The sequence below is a fragment of the Haematobia irritans genome, chromosome 5 (genome assembly GCF_050003625.1).
Source record: "Haematobia irritans isolate KBUSLIRL chromosome 5, ASM5000362v1, whole genome shotgun sequence".
NCBI lineage: Eukaryota > Metazoa > Arthropoda > Insecta > Diptera > Muscidae > Haematobia > Haematobia irritans.
In genome coordinates this window covers 71,553,912-71,567,006 of record NC_134401.1, presented here as the reverse complement: position 1 = coordinate 71,567,006, position 13,095 = coordinate 71,553,912, and the positions used below count along the sequence as shown (strand labels likewise).

At 27.5% G+C, this 13,095-nt stretch overlaps 1 long non-coding RNA gene across 2 annotated transcripts; it reads left to right on the top strand.

Moving 5' to 3' along the window:
* Positions 1-2,745: 2,745 nt before the first annotated feature.
* Positions 2,746-4,360, top strand: LOC142238546 (uncharacterized). 2 transcript variants are annotated; one of them, XR_012722753.1, is made up of 3 exons: positions 2,746-2,938; positions 3,305-3,553; positions 3,700-4,360. It is a non-coding gene; the product is annotated as an uncharacterized LOC142238546 (long non-coding RNA). The 2 variants fall into 2 exon arrangements; XR_012722752.1 differs by having other exon boundaries at positions 3,305-4,360.
* Positions 4,361-13,095: the final 8,735 nt, after the last annotated feature.

The following is a 13,095-nucleotide window of genomic DNA, read 5'->3' as shown; positions in this document are numbered from 1 at the left end:
TTTTATTTCTGTTTTTATAATGTTTGTTGATGCATTTCCTTATTATTTTTCTTTCAAATATCTCCAACTCTTTTGCAACAGTGGGTGAGATGGTGAACCATATTGGAAAGCCATAGATCAAGGCCGGTCTTATTGTGGCTTTATAGAGTAACAACTTGGTGTTTTTTGGTAAGTAGGGACTATTGAAAAGAGAAGAAAAAGTCGCAGCTATTCGTTTTGCCTTTATCAGTGTAGATCTTGCATGCGTATTGAATTTTAACATATTGTCAAATCTCACCCCTAGGTATGTGATGCTCGTGTGAAATGGAATTTCTATTCCCTCAAGGGACGTTCTTAGAGTTTTGCTCTCCGGGACAACAGTCCTAGGGCATTTTCCAGAGGCATTTCTAATACATATCGCTTCTGATTTCCCTGCGTTGATTTTTATTCCCCATTTTTTATAGAATTCATTAATTAACTGCAGATGTTCCGAAGCATGTTGAAGTGCCAACGAGGGAGATTTGTTGTGGGCATAGATCAAGCAATCATCTGCGTAAAGAATTGCCTGTGAGTTCTCTGTTATGTGTGGGAAGTCATGCAGAAAAATGTTAAAAAGGAATGGTGCCAATACACTGCCTTGAGGGACACCACTATTTACAGAACCCAAAACAGAAGTTGCTTCACGTATTTGGACGACAAATTTTCGATCTTCCAAGTAACTGTTTATTATTTTAATCAGATACGGGTCAATTTCCAGGTCTATTAATTTGTATAGGATTCCAATATGACATATCGAATCAAATGCTTTTTCAATATCTAATGATATTGCAACTGTACACTTCTGATTTCTTAGATTCATTGTAATATCGTTATGGAATTTAAACAGTGCATGTTGAGTAGAGTGACATGCTTTGAAGCCGAATTGATGATTTGATATAGGATTGATGATCAATTCATTTTCTATTTTATTTTTCAGGATCCTCTCAAAAATTTTGCCAAAATTGGGGAGAAGTGAAGTAGGGCGAAAATCTTTTACTATTTCGCTATCCGGTTTCTTTTTTATGGGAATTATTTTTGCCAATTTCCAATCCTTTGGAAAATATCCATTGTTAATGCACTGATTGTATATAAAGGTAAGTAGTTCCAGTGATGAATCAGGTAATTGTTTTATTAAATAATTGGATATTTCATCAATTCCACTGGATTTTTTGCTGTTTAAATTCTGTACTATGTTCTTTATATTTTCAGTGTTTGTAAAATGGAACGAATCGTCGTTTTCTGTGGCATTGAAGTTTTCATCAAACGTATATATTCTCCGTGGAGTTGAGTTGACATGAGATAGTACTCTAGTACATAGATCTGGAAGAGGATTCTCTGGTAATGTTTCCCGAAAAATTGAAGAATAATACATTTCAAAGTTATTTGCAATTTCAGATTTATTCATGATTATAGAATTATTGGCACCGAGCTGATTGCAGAATGAATTCTTTTTCCCCGTAATTTTGTAGATTTCTTGGAAAGCGGACGGACCAGGTTTGATATTTGATAATCGCTCTTTAAACTTTTGTGCTTGTTCTACATTTATTGTCTCCTTTATTATTATTTTTAAAAGCTGTATTTGTTTTGAAATAACTTTGTACTCACTGCTTATTCTATTTCCAGAACGATGAAAAATCTTCTTCAACTCCTTCTGCCACTGATGTTTTAATTTAAACAACTTCTTAGCTTTTTCTGAGAGAGGACATTTTCCGTTTTCTACCAATATACGCTGAGAATGTGTTGAATGAACTTGAGAAACTGCGCTTTTCAAATTCGATAATAAGTCATCGATTTCATCATTTTCCATATTTCTATGTCCATGAGGCATCAGCTGATGGGTGGCCGACTCCATATCATGCCGAAAATTGTTCCAGTTAGTATTTTTGTAAGAAGTAAATGTAGCAGGAACATTATTTTAAATATTAACTCCTTCTAATTTCAATTTCAGTTTTATGGGAAAGTGATCGGAGAATGTCGACAGTGAGGAGATTTCAAAGTTGGAATTATTGGTGTCGATTAGTTGGCTATCAATCAGAAAATGGTCAAGAAAGGAGGGACCATTTGGAAAGGACGGAGTAGTGTCACAAATTCTGAAGACGTCCAGAGAGTTGTCCTGAAGCCATTCGTGGAGAATACTTCCATTAGAATTATTCACTGAGTCACCCCAGGAAATATTTCTTGCATTTAAATCTCCTCCAAATATAAATTTGTCGAAGTTGCCACTGAATTGGAATAATTTGTCCAAGTCTGACTTTAATGTCTGTGAAGGGTAGTTGCATGGTATATATATAGAGCCAACCAAATACTTGACTATATTGTTATCGAGCATTAAATCTATTTGGATTAATGAAGTGTTAATTCCAACATCAATTAAAGGCACTTTATTGTATGTCATACTACTTTTAATTATAACTGCTACACCAAGAGGAGAGTTATCATAAATAAAATTGTATCCGTTGATTTGTACTTTTTTGTTTTTCTTTAGGTGACATTCTTGAATGAACGCTATATCCGCATTATTTTGCTTAAGCATATGTCCTAATTCGATTTTTCTGATTTTATCCACTAGGGAGCGAACGTTGAAAGTTAATATTAGGGCTATTTTCTTTTTGCACTGGATAGAACTTTTGTATGGCAATCGTTGCACTGGTGTTCTATCCAGTGCAACTATCAGTGCAAGTCGCACCAGAGTCACCATTATATGCGAATTTTGTAGTTGTCAAAATATGAATTGTGTCACAGCCCGGAGGCTACTGCCATCTGGAGGGAGGAACCGAGTTGCCGTACGCTGGTTGCTGATCGGTGTTGCCGGCTTTTGGCTCAGTCTATGGGGCGCGGTTCATTGGCAACTCAGTCCTCTGGCAGCTGACAAAAAAACAAAACATTCAACCAGCTTGGAGGACAGCACAAAGACCAACAAGTACGTATCACAAAAATTAACATCCACACAACTTACCACCCATATTGGCTTGCCGGCATGCCGGTTTTCCAAGGCATGCCGTGGCCTGACCCTCCCCAACCATGGTGTCCCCGTGGCCCATCAACTCGGGACACCCCAAATGCTACTCACCTGCTCTTCAAATCACCTTTTACCTTCTCCCTTTAAAACTTTTCTAGGCTTCCATATTTAAATTAAATCTTATACGCCAATATTTCAATTCATTACGTTATAAATATCTTATGGTTTTATTGAAACTAATTCTAACAATATTTTTCAAATTAAAACAAAATCCAAAAACAAAATTTTTAAAAATTCTATTACTAATTATTGTTGTTTATTTTCCAGGAATAAATGATGAAACCGTCTTCCTCCTTTTCGTTTCATGTCTTTTCCGTCCGTCCGTCAAGGTAAGGTAAGTATAGTGTAACGTCAAGTAATTTTCTGTTAATAAAAATTTGTATTTTTCTTCTTTTCATATGTAGTTTTTGTTTACAAGGAATCACTGTCCGGCCTAGAGTCTTATGGGGAACACATTAGACATATATATGGGGGACACACTCTCTTTGTCCACGCAGTTTAAAATAGAGTCCTAGGGTGAGCTCAGCCTAACACTATTGTCCAAATCTGACACTATTTACAAAAAACCCAAATGTTAATGACTATCCCCCTTAATACCCTACAGCAAACTAGTGAAAAAGTGCCACTAAACTTACTAATATTTTAACAATTTTTATTTACAGAAGCGAAAAATATACAAGTCCGTCCGTCCGTCAGCGTCCCAAAATGCGTATCCGTCCAAGTTTTGTGAGACTAAGAAAACGAAAATATCACGGTACCTGGGCACTGTAGGATGACCAGCGCAATGCAATTATACCCCACTGATGACGCTGACAAGGATGATGTTGATACCAATAGATATAAATGGATAAAAAAGGGTCATGTGAATCCTGCCTTCTGGGAATGCTCGGGGCCGCAAATGAGGTGTTGAATGGAGGTGGACGTTCGGTGAGTATAGCAATAGTTTAGATTGATGGTTTTCTTTTTAATTAAAATGTCTTTGTTTTTTTTTTCTTTCAGGTTGTCTTCTTATCTTTTACGATTTATTTCTTTTTACTATATTATTCCATCTGCTCGTTCACTAAAGTACTTTTTTCTTACTTCTTTTTCGTTTCAGTTTAATTATAATTTAGTATGTAAGATTAGCTTTTAAGTTTGGTTACTTTTCTTTTAACTTTTAATTGTATCTTACTTTTATTTTTAGCTTTTAAGTTTAGTTTTAAGTCTATTTTAACTTTTCTTCTTCAATGTATAACTTTAGCATTAAGTTTATTCCACAGTAGCATTGAATTTCGCCAACATTTAGCACAATAAACAGATTCATTTGCCAATAATAACTATAAACATTTGTTTCGATTGTCTTGTTGTGTTTTTATTTAAACGACTTTTGGTTACATTAGGCAGACTTTCACAACTTCAAAAAAAACAACCGCACTCTCTTTCAACCATCAACCTCACTCGCTCGCGTCCAAAACCAGAATAATCTGACGCTCAAACTCCAAAAATCCTCCATTATTCACGCTTCATTCGCCATCATCCCAAGCTTTCCCAGCCATTTTATTACCAAATTCCATAACACCATCCAAACCAAATCATCTGTCAGACATCCTCTCATAGAGAATGTTTATTGATGTCCATCATCTCTCCCTCTGCCTATTTCCTCCTGTAGCCAATAGATGGCGCTGACCTCTCTAGTATTACCAATCAAACTAGTGTGCGCACATGACAAACCCAACCATCCTTTGAACATCACTGTCAGAGGATGGGAGGGAAAACAGTGCGTTTAAAACTTAACATTAAAATACACCTTTCATTTCCATAATAAAAATAACAGTACTCTTTATTGAATACCGTATACCAGTTGTACAAATGGCACTACCTTATTTGTTATACCCTGGCTTACTGTATCATACCTATTCACATACGTCAACCATGCGTTACGCACATACGTTACCACACGTTATATCGTTATCGATTTCCAAATTAACAAATGAAAATCGATACCCACTCCTCGTGAATGACTCGATTTTCATTCATAGTACATGCAACCGCCGAAATCGACAACAGAAAGTGTAAGTATAGTGAACCAAAATAAATACTGAAAAATATATTAAATAATAAGGTCATGTATATGAAATTGTGAATAAACCAAAATATATAAAAGTGAAGTGCTGCCAATAAAATGTACACAAAAAAAACGGAGAACTAAAAACAAATGAAATACAAAAGGTATTGGCGCTGAAGTGTGTGTGTGTGTGTGGTCATGCTTACAACTGTAAATACATAGCAAAAACGTGAAACCAAAAAAAAAAAAAAAAATACAGTGATCTCGCGGTAACATCCCAATAAACACAAACGTTTGAAAAATACTAAATTTCAAAAATTTTTCAAACATTGCTTCAAATGATTAGGGTAATACTCAATTTGATAAATTGCTGAGAAAATCGCGTTCTCAACAAAAAAACATAGCCATTACCCTCAACAATAGAATTCGAAACGTTAGCAACGATTTCTCAACATATTAGCAGCACCTTTTCCAACTAAATTTAATTTTAATGCTTCAAACCTATTTGAAAATTTGTTGAAAGCAAGCAATTTGCAAGCCTATTTGAATTAATGCTGAAGATGGGATTCTCTTTCAAATTGATATGGTGTTACCCATGAAAAATGCTCAGCCTTGTGTTTGTTGGGATGAACAAATTTCTACTTTTCCGAATGTCAAGTACACTCTCAAAAACAATTACGGAATTTCCAATAATCTAGTTTGTTTTTTTTTCGGAGCTTAAACTATTAATTAAAATAGCTTTATAACTCCAGCCCGCTGTACTTTTCCGATCTCCTTTTTTATACTTTCAATTTCGACTTAAATTTTAACATTCGTTTTTAATTTACAATTTCAATTTTTATTTTTAACTTTAATTTAAATTATATTTTTAATTATGCCTCTAACTTTAATTTTTTTAGTTTTGATTTTAATTTGACTTTGACATTTTAATCTGGCGTTTGCTTCTTTTTTTTTTTTAATTTTTATTCTTAATTTGTATTTGTATTTAATTTCTTTTCATTTTACCTTATGCAATTTAGTATTTAGTTTACTCTGTATATATTTATTTCTTTAATTCCTTTAACTTTTTTCTTTTTCATTTTTCATCTTTCCAGATTCATTCATAATAGCCATAAGCTAGCTTACCCGCCCACAGGTATGTGTGTTGCTTACATGAACTTTAAAATAGAAATTAAATTTTACTTTAAACTTTATTTTTGACTGTAATTGTAAATTAAATTTTTATTAAATAAAATATAATTTATTTTAAGAACAGTTTACTTTCAATTTAAATTTTAACTTAAATTTTTAATTTATATTTTAATTTCAAACTCAACTTCATTTTTAACTTCAATTTCAAAACTTTCAAACTAGAAATTCTTAAGTTTAATTTTTAATTTAAAATTTGATCTTAATTTTAATATTAATTTTAATATATTTATTTTTTTTATACTTTTAAATTTTTAAATTTCAATTTTAACCTCAATATTAATTTTATTTTCAGCTTGAATTTTAATTTTAAAATCTAAATTTTAATTTAAATTCAATTACGATTTCAAATTTTAATTTTAGTTTTAATTTTAGTTTTAGTTTTAATTTTAATTTTTAATTTAATCTTAATTTTTAACCGTATTTCAATTTCAATTTTAATTTAATTTTGATTTTAAATTTAATTCTAATTTTAATTTGAAATTGAATTTAAATTCGAATTTGAATCTGACTTTGAATGTTGAAATTGAATTTATATTTGAATTTAAATTTAAATTTTAATTGGAATTTTGAGTTAATATTGAATTCAAATCTGAATCTGCATATTAAATTTTTACTCTTAATTCCTCATTTATTTTGAATTCAATTTTAATTTATTTTAATTTAATTTAATTTAATTTAATTTAATTTAATTTAATTTAATTTAATTTAATTTAATTTAATTTAATTTAATTTAATTTAATTTAATTTAATTTAATTTAATTTAATTTAATTTAATTTAATTTAATTTAATTTAATTTAATTTAATTTAATTTAATTTAATTTAATTTAATTTAATTTAATTTAATTTAATTTAATTTAATTTAATTTAATTTAATTTAATTTAATTTAATTTAATTTAATTTAATTTAATTTAATTTAATTTAATTTAATTTAATTTAATTTAATTTAATTTAATTTAATTTAATTTAATTTAATTTAATTTAATTTAATTTAATTTAATTTAATTTAATTTAATTTAATTTAATTTAATTTAATTTAATTTAATTTAATTTAATTTAATTTAATTTAATTTAATTTAATTTAATTTAATTTAATTTAATTTAATTTAATTTAATTTAATTTAATTTAATTTAATTTAATTTAATTTAATTTAATTTAATTTAATTTAATTTAATTTAATTTAATTTAATTTAATTTAATTTAATTTAATTTAATTTAATTTAATTTAATTTAATTTAATTTAATTTAATTTAATTTAATTTAATTTAATTTAATTTAATTTAATTTAATTTAATTTAATTTAATTTAATTTAATTTAATTTAATTTAATTTAATTTAATTTAATTTAATTTAATTTAATTTAATTTAATTTAATTTAATTTAATTTAATTTAATTTAATTTAATTTAATTTAATTTAATTTAATTTAATTTAATTTAATTTAATTTAATTTAATTTAATTTAATTTAATTTAATTTAATTTAATTTAATTTAATTTAATTTAATTTAATTTAATTTAATTTAATTTAATTTAATTTAATTTAATTTAATTTAATTTAATTTAATTTAATTTAATTTAATTTAATTTAATTTAATTTAATTTAATTTAATTTAATTTAATTTAATTTAATTTAATTTAATTTAATTTAATTTAATTTAATTTAATTTAATTTAATTTAATTTAATTTAATTTAATTTAATTTAATTTAATTTAATTTAATTTAATTTAATTTAATTTAATTTAATTTAATTTAATTTAATTTAATTTAATTTAATTTAATTTAATTTAATTTAATTTAATTTAATTTAATTTAATTTAATTTAATTTAATTTAATTTAATTTAATTTAATTTAATTTAATTTAATTTAATTTAATTTAATTTAATTTAATTTAATTTAATTTAATTTAATTTAATTTAATTTAATTTAATTTAATTTAATTTAATTTAATTTAATTTAATTTAATTTAATTTAATTTAATTTAATTTAATTTAATTTAATTTAATTTAATTTAATTTAATTTAATTTAATTTAATTTAATTTAATTTAATTTAATTTAATTTAATTTAATTTAATTTAATTTAATTTAATTTAATTTAATTTAATTTAATTTAATTTAATTTAATTTAATTTAATTTAATTTAATTTAATTTAATTTAATTTAATTTAATTTAATTTAATTTAATTTAATTTAATTTAATTTAATTTAATTTAATTTAATTTAATTTAATTTAATTTAATTTAATTTAATTTAATTTAATTTAATTTAATTTAATTTAATTTAATTTAATTTAATTTAATTTAATTTAATTTAATTTAATTTAATTTAATTTAATTTAATTTAATTTAATTTAATTTAATTTAATTTAATTTAATTTAATTTAATTTAATTTAATTTAATTTAATTTAATTTAATTTAATTTAATTTAATTTAATTTAATTTAATTTAATTTAATTTAATTTAATTTAATTTAATTTAATTTAATTTAATTTAATTTAATTTAATTTAATTTAATTTAATTTAATTTAATTTAATTTAATTTAATTTAATTTAATTTAATTTAATTTAATTTAATTTAATTTAATTTAATTTAATTTAATTTAATTTAATTTAATTTAATTTAATTTAATTTAATTTAATTTAATTTAATTTAATTTAATTTAATTTAATTTAATTTAATTTAATTTAATTTAATTTAATTTAATTTAATTTAATTTAATTTAATTTAATTTAATTTAATTTAATTTAATTTAATTTAATTTAATTTAATTTAATTTAATTTAATTTAATTTAATTTAATTTAATTTAATTTAATTTAATTTAATTTAATTTAATTTAATTTAATTTAATTTAATTTAATTTAATTTAATTTAATTTAATTTAATTTAATTTAATTTAATTTAATTTAATTTAATTTAATTTAATTTAATTTAATTTAATTTAATTTAATTTAATTTAATTTAATTTAATTTAATTTAATTTAATTTAATTTAATTTAATTTAATTTAATTTAATTTAATTTAATTTAATTTAATTTAATTTAATTTAATTTAATTTAATTTAATTTAATTTAATTTAATTTAATTTAATTTAATTTAATTTAATTTAATTTAATTTAATTTAATTTAATTTAATTTAATTTAATTTAATTTAATTTAATTTAATTTAATTTAATTTAATTTAATTTAATTTAATTTAATTTAATTTAATTTAATTTAATTTAATTTAATTTAATTTAATTTAATTTAATTTAATTTAATTTAATTTAATTTAATTTAATTTAATTTAATTTAATTTAATTTAATTTAATTTAATTTAATTTAATTTAATTTAATTTAATTTAATTTAATTTAATTTAATTTAATTTAATTTAATTTAGTTTAATTTAATTTAATTTAATTTAATTTAATTTAATTTAATTTAATTTAATTTAATTTAATTTGGTTTAATTTCACTTTAACCAAATCAAATTCAATTGAAATTTAGTTTGAACTTCACTTGATTTTAATTGGTATTTAACTTGATTTCAATTGTAATTTTATTTGAATTTAGTTTATACTCGTTTATACATTGGGTAACTTTGATTTTATTTTGAATTGGAAAACATTCGAGTTCGAAACAAATTAATTTGTTTTCTCTTCAATTCGGATCGGCCTAGTACAAATTTGCGAAACGGTTTCCGTGTATTATCCTGTTTTGAAGACTGGTTTGAAAGTGATCTGGACTCAGTTTCAATTCATTTGCTTTGTTCTTGTATGATTGGTTTCTGTTTTCTCCTCTCTGCTCTTGGCTTTTGCTTGATTCTGAGTTGCTCTTTGTTTGGTCTGTATCTGGCATGTTTTTGGTCTATATTTGTTTCGATTTTGCATATACTAACTTGTTTTAAACATAACATGCTGCAGGTAAGTATCACCAAAGGTAAGTAATAAACACCGTAAGTATAATTTCTCCTAACAGGTGAATTGTATTACATGGACCCAGGTATTGCGGATATTGGTCACCCAAAAATTTCTTGGCTAAGCTAAATTGCTCCGACCAATTCACTGTAAGCAATATTTCTGAAATTTGTTACAATAATTCAATTAACTAATTCCTTGTTTTCATTTTTCCCTACACTATAGCCTATAATTACCTTAACCTATTGACCTTGGATTTAAACGAAGAAAGATGAAATTGCCAGTAAACTCACCTATTAATGAGGTAAGTGATTCATTTTCTTATATAAACTCCACAGTTCGTCAAAAAAAAAAGCAATTGTTACTGTTTTAAATCTTTCACGTGATATACGCCTAACGGTTTTCCCTTTTGATCTTCAATTTCGTAGAGGCATTTTCCGACCGCTCTCACAATTCGGCATTTGAGATATTTTCGGTTTAATTTAGCATTAATATTTTTGCTGAAATCACTGAGCTGGTGATTTCTCCGATAAACCTCTTGACCAGGGAAAAACTTGACTTTTCTAGCGCGTATATTATACTTACGAGCTCGATCACGGTAACTCCTTTCTAGCCTTTTTCCAACTTCTTGTCTCACTAATTCCAACTTGTTAGCCTTGGGTAAAGCACTAAACTCAGGGTCTTTCATGGAATCCAATTTCCTAGCCAGCCTATAAACGCTACCGTGAGTAACCATATTAGTACCAAACAAGGCAAAGTAGGGTGTCATGCCAATCGAGGAGTGTACAGACGATCGCAGTGCACATTCAATCGCGGACAAGTTTTGATCCCAATCCCGTTGATCCTCATGTAGATAGGCCCGAATCGCTGCCAGTATAGACTGATTTACACGCTCCGACGCATTTGCTTGCGGAGAGTATAACCCAGTCTTCATGTGACGGACCCCATAGGCCTCTACGAACGCTCCAAAATCTTTTCCAGTAAATTGTTTTCCATTGTCTGACAAGATAGTTTCTGGGACACCAAATTTATGGAATACTTCGGCCTCAAGGAATTTTATCACATTCCTTGAAGTCGCCTTACTCATTGGTTTTAATAAAACATATCTTGTCACATGATCCAAAACTATAAAAATGAAACTATTTCCGGTCTTAGAGCGAACGTAGGGGCCTAAAAAGTCTATATAAACCTTCTGAAACGGTCGGTCTATTTCTACATGAGAATCCATGGGTTGCCGCATAACTTGATTATTGGGTTTCGTCTCTTTACAAATTCGGCACTTTTGGACGAAAAGTCTTACCTGAGTATTCATATTCGGCCAATAGTAATACTCTTTAAGCCTACCCAGAGTTTTATGAAAACCACCATGCGCCGCCGTAGTTGGGTTGTGGGCTTTCTCTATAGCAGACTCAGTGAGAGATTGTGGAACCCACAACTTCCAGACTGAATCTTCCAATGGAATATTTATTGTCACTGGTGTTGTCCGCTTATAGAGAAAGCCATCAACCACGCGTAAATCTGGCAAACTTGATTGATTCTCCATCACGGTTTTCACTTTGTCCAAATAGTCTTCCTCCTTAAACTCTGGAGCATCCAGGTCTACTAGGTTAAAGGATGCTAACTCCAGTTCGTCCAGATTGTATCTTGATACGGTATCCGGTACCACGTTCTGACTACCCCGGCGGTGTTCTATCTCGAAATTGTGCCCCTGCAGCAAAAGACTCCACCTTGCCAAACGACCACTCAGTTCTTTATTCGCCATCAGCCACTTCAGTGATGAATGGTCAGTGATGACCGTAAAAGGCATCAACTCAATATAAGGGCGAAACTTTTTTATTGACATCACCACGGCCAGGCACTCCCTTTCGGTAACGGAATAGTTCTTTTGCGCTGGGGTCAACTTCTGAGAGACGTATGCGATAGGGTTTTCTCCTCCCGCATCGTCTCTTTGAAATAGAACACCACCAATTCCCACATCGGAAGCATCACACTGGATGAAAAATCTTTTTTCGAAATCGGGGTGCCTTAAAACTGGACTCTGGGTTAGCGCATCCTTTAACCGTTCAAACGCTGCTTTCGCCTCATCGCCGAACTCAAACCCACGTCCCTTTTTCAATGTATTAAAAATCGGTGCAGCAATTTCCGCATAATCTGCAATAAATCGCCTGTACCATCCTGTCATGCCCATGAAACGTCTAACTTGTTTGGCACTCTTTGGATACTCACAGCTGACTATCGCTGAGACTTTGCCTGGATCTGGTTTCAATGTTCCCCCACCAACTATATATCCCAGATAGCGCAACTCCTTGAAGCAAAATTTGGATTTGGCCACGTTGATAGTCAGTCCCGCCTCATTCAGAGCTTTTGCAACTTGTCGCAAAAGTTCCAAATGTGTTTTGAAATCAGGGGCAACAATGAGCAAATCATCAAGATAGACAAACACCCTTTCACGAAGATTTGCAGGAATGACTTTATCCATTAAACGACACATCCTTTGGGCTGCATTACACAACCCAAAAGGCATGACCGTAAAATGATATAAGGGTCTTCCTGGTACCGTAAACGCAGTCTTCTCGCGACTCTTCATTTCGAGCGGAATTTGCCAAAAGGCATCTTTCAAATCAACACTCGAAATGAAGTGTGTATCTCCAAGCCGGCTAAGAAGGCCTTCAATATTTGGGAGCGGATAGGCATCCTTGACAGTAAGGACATTGAGCTTCCTGGCATCTAGGCATAATCTGTTCTTTGTGCCTTTACGGACCAAAGTTACAGGATTATTCCAGGGACTTTCACTGGGCTCAATGACCTTCATGTCAAGCATTCTATCCAGCTCTGCATACATTAGACTTTGCACTGCTGGAGATACCGGATAATGACGTTGTTTTACCGGAACTGCATCTGCCGTGTCAATGATGTGTGTCTCTAAT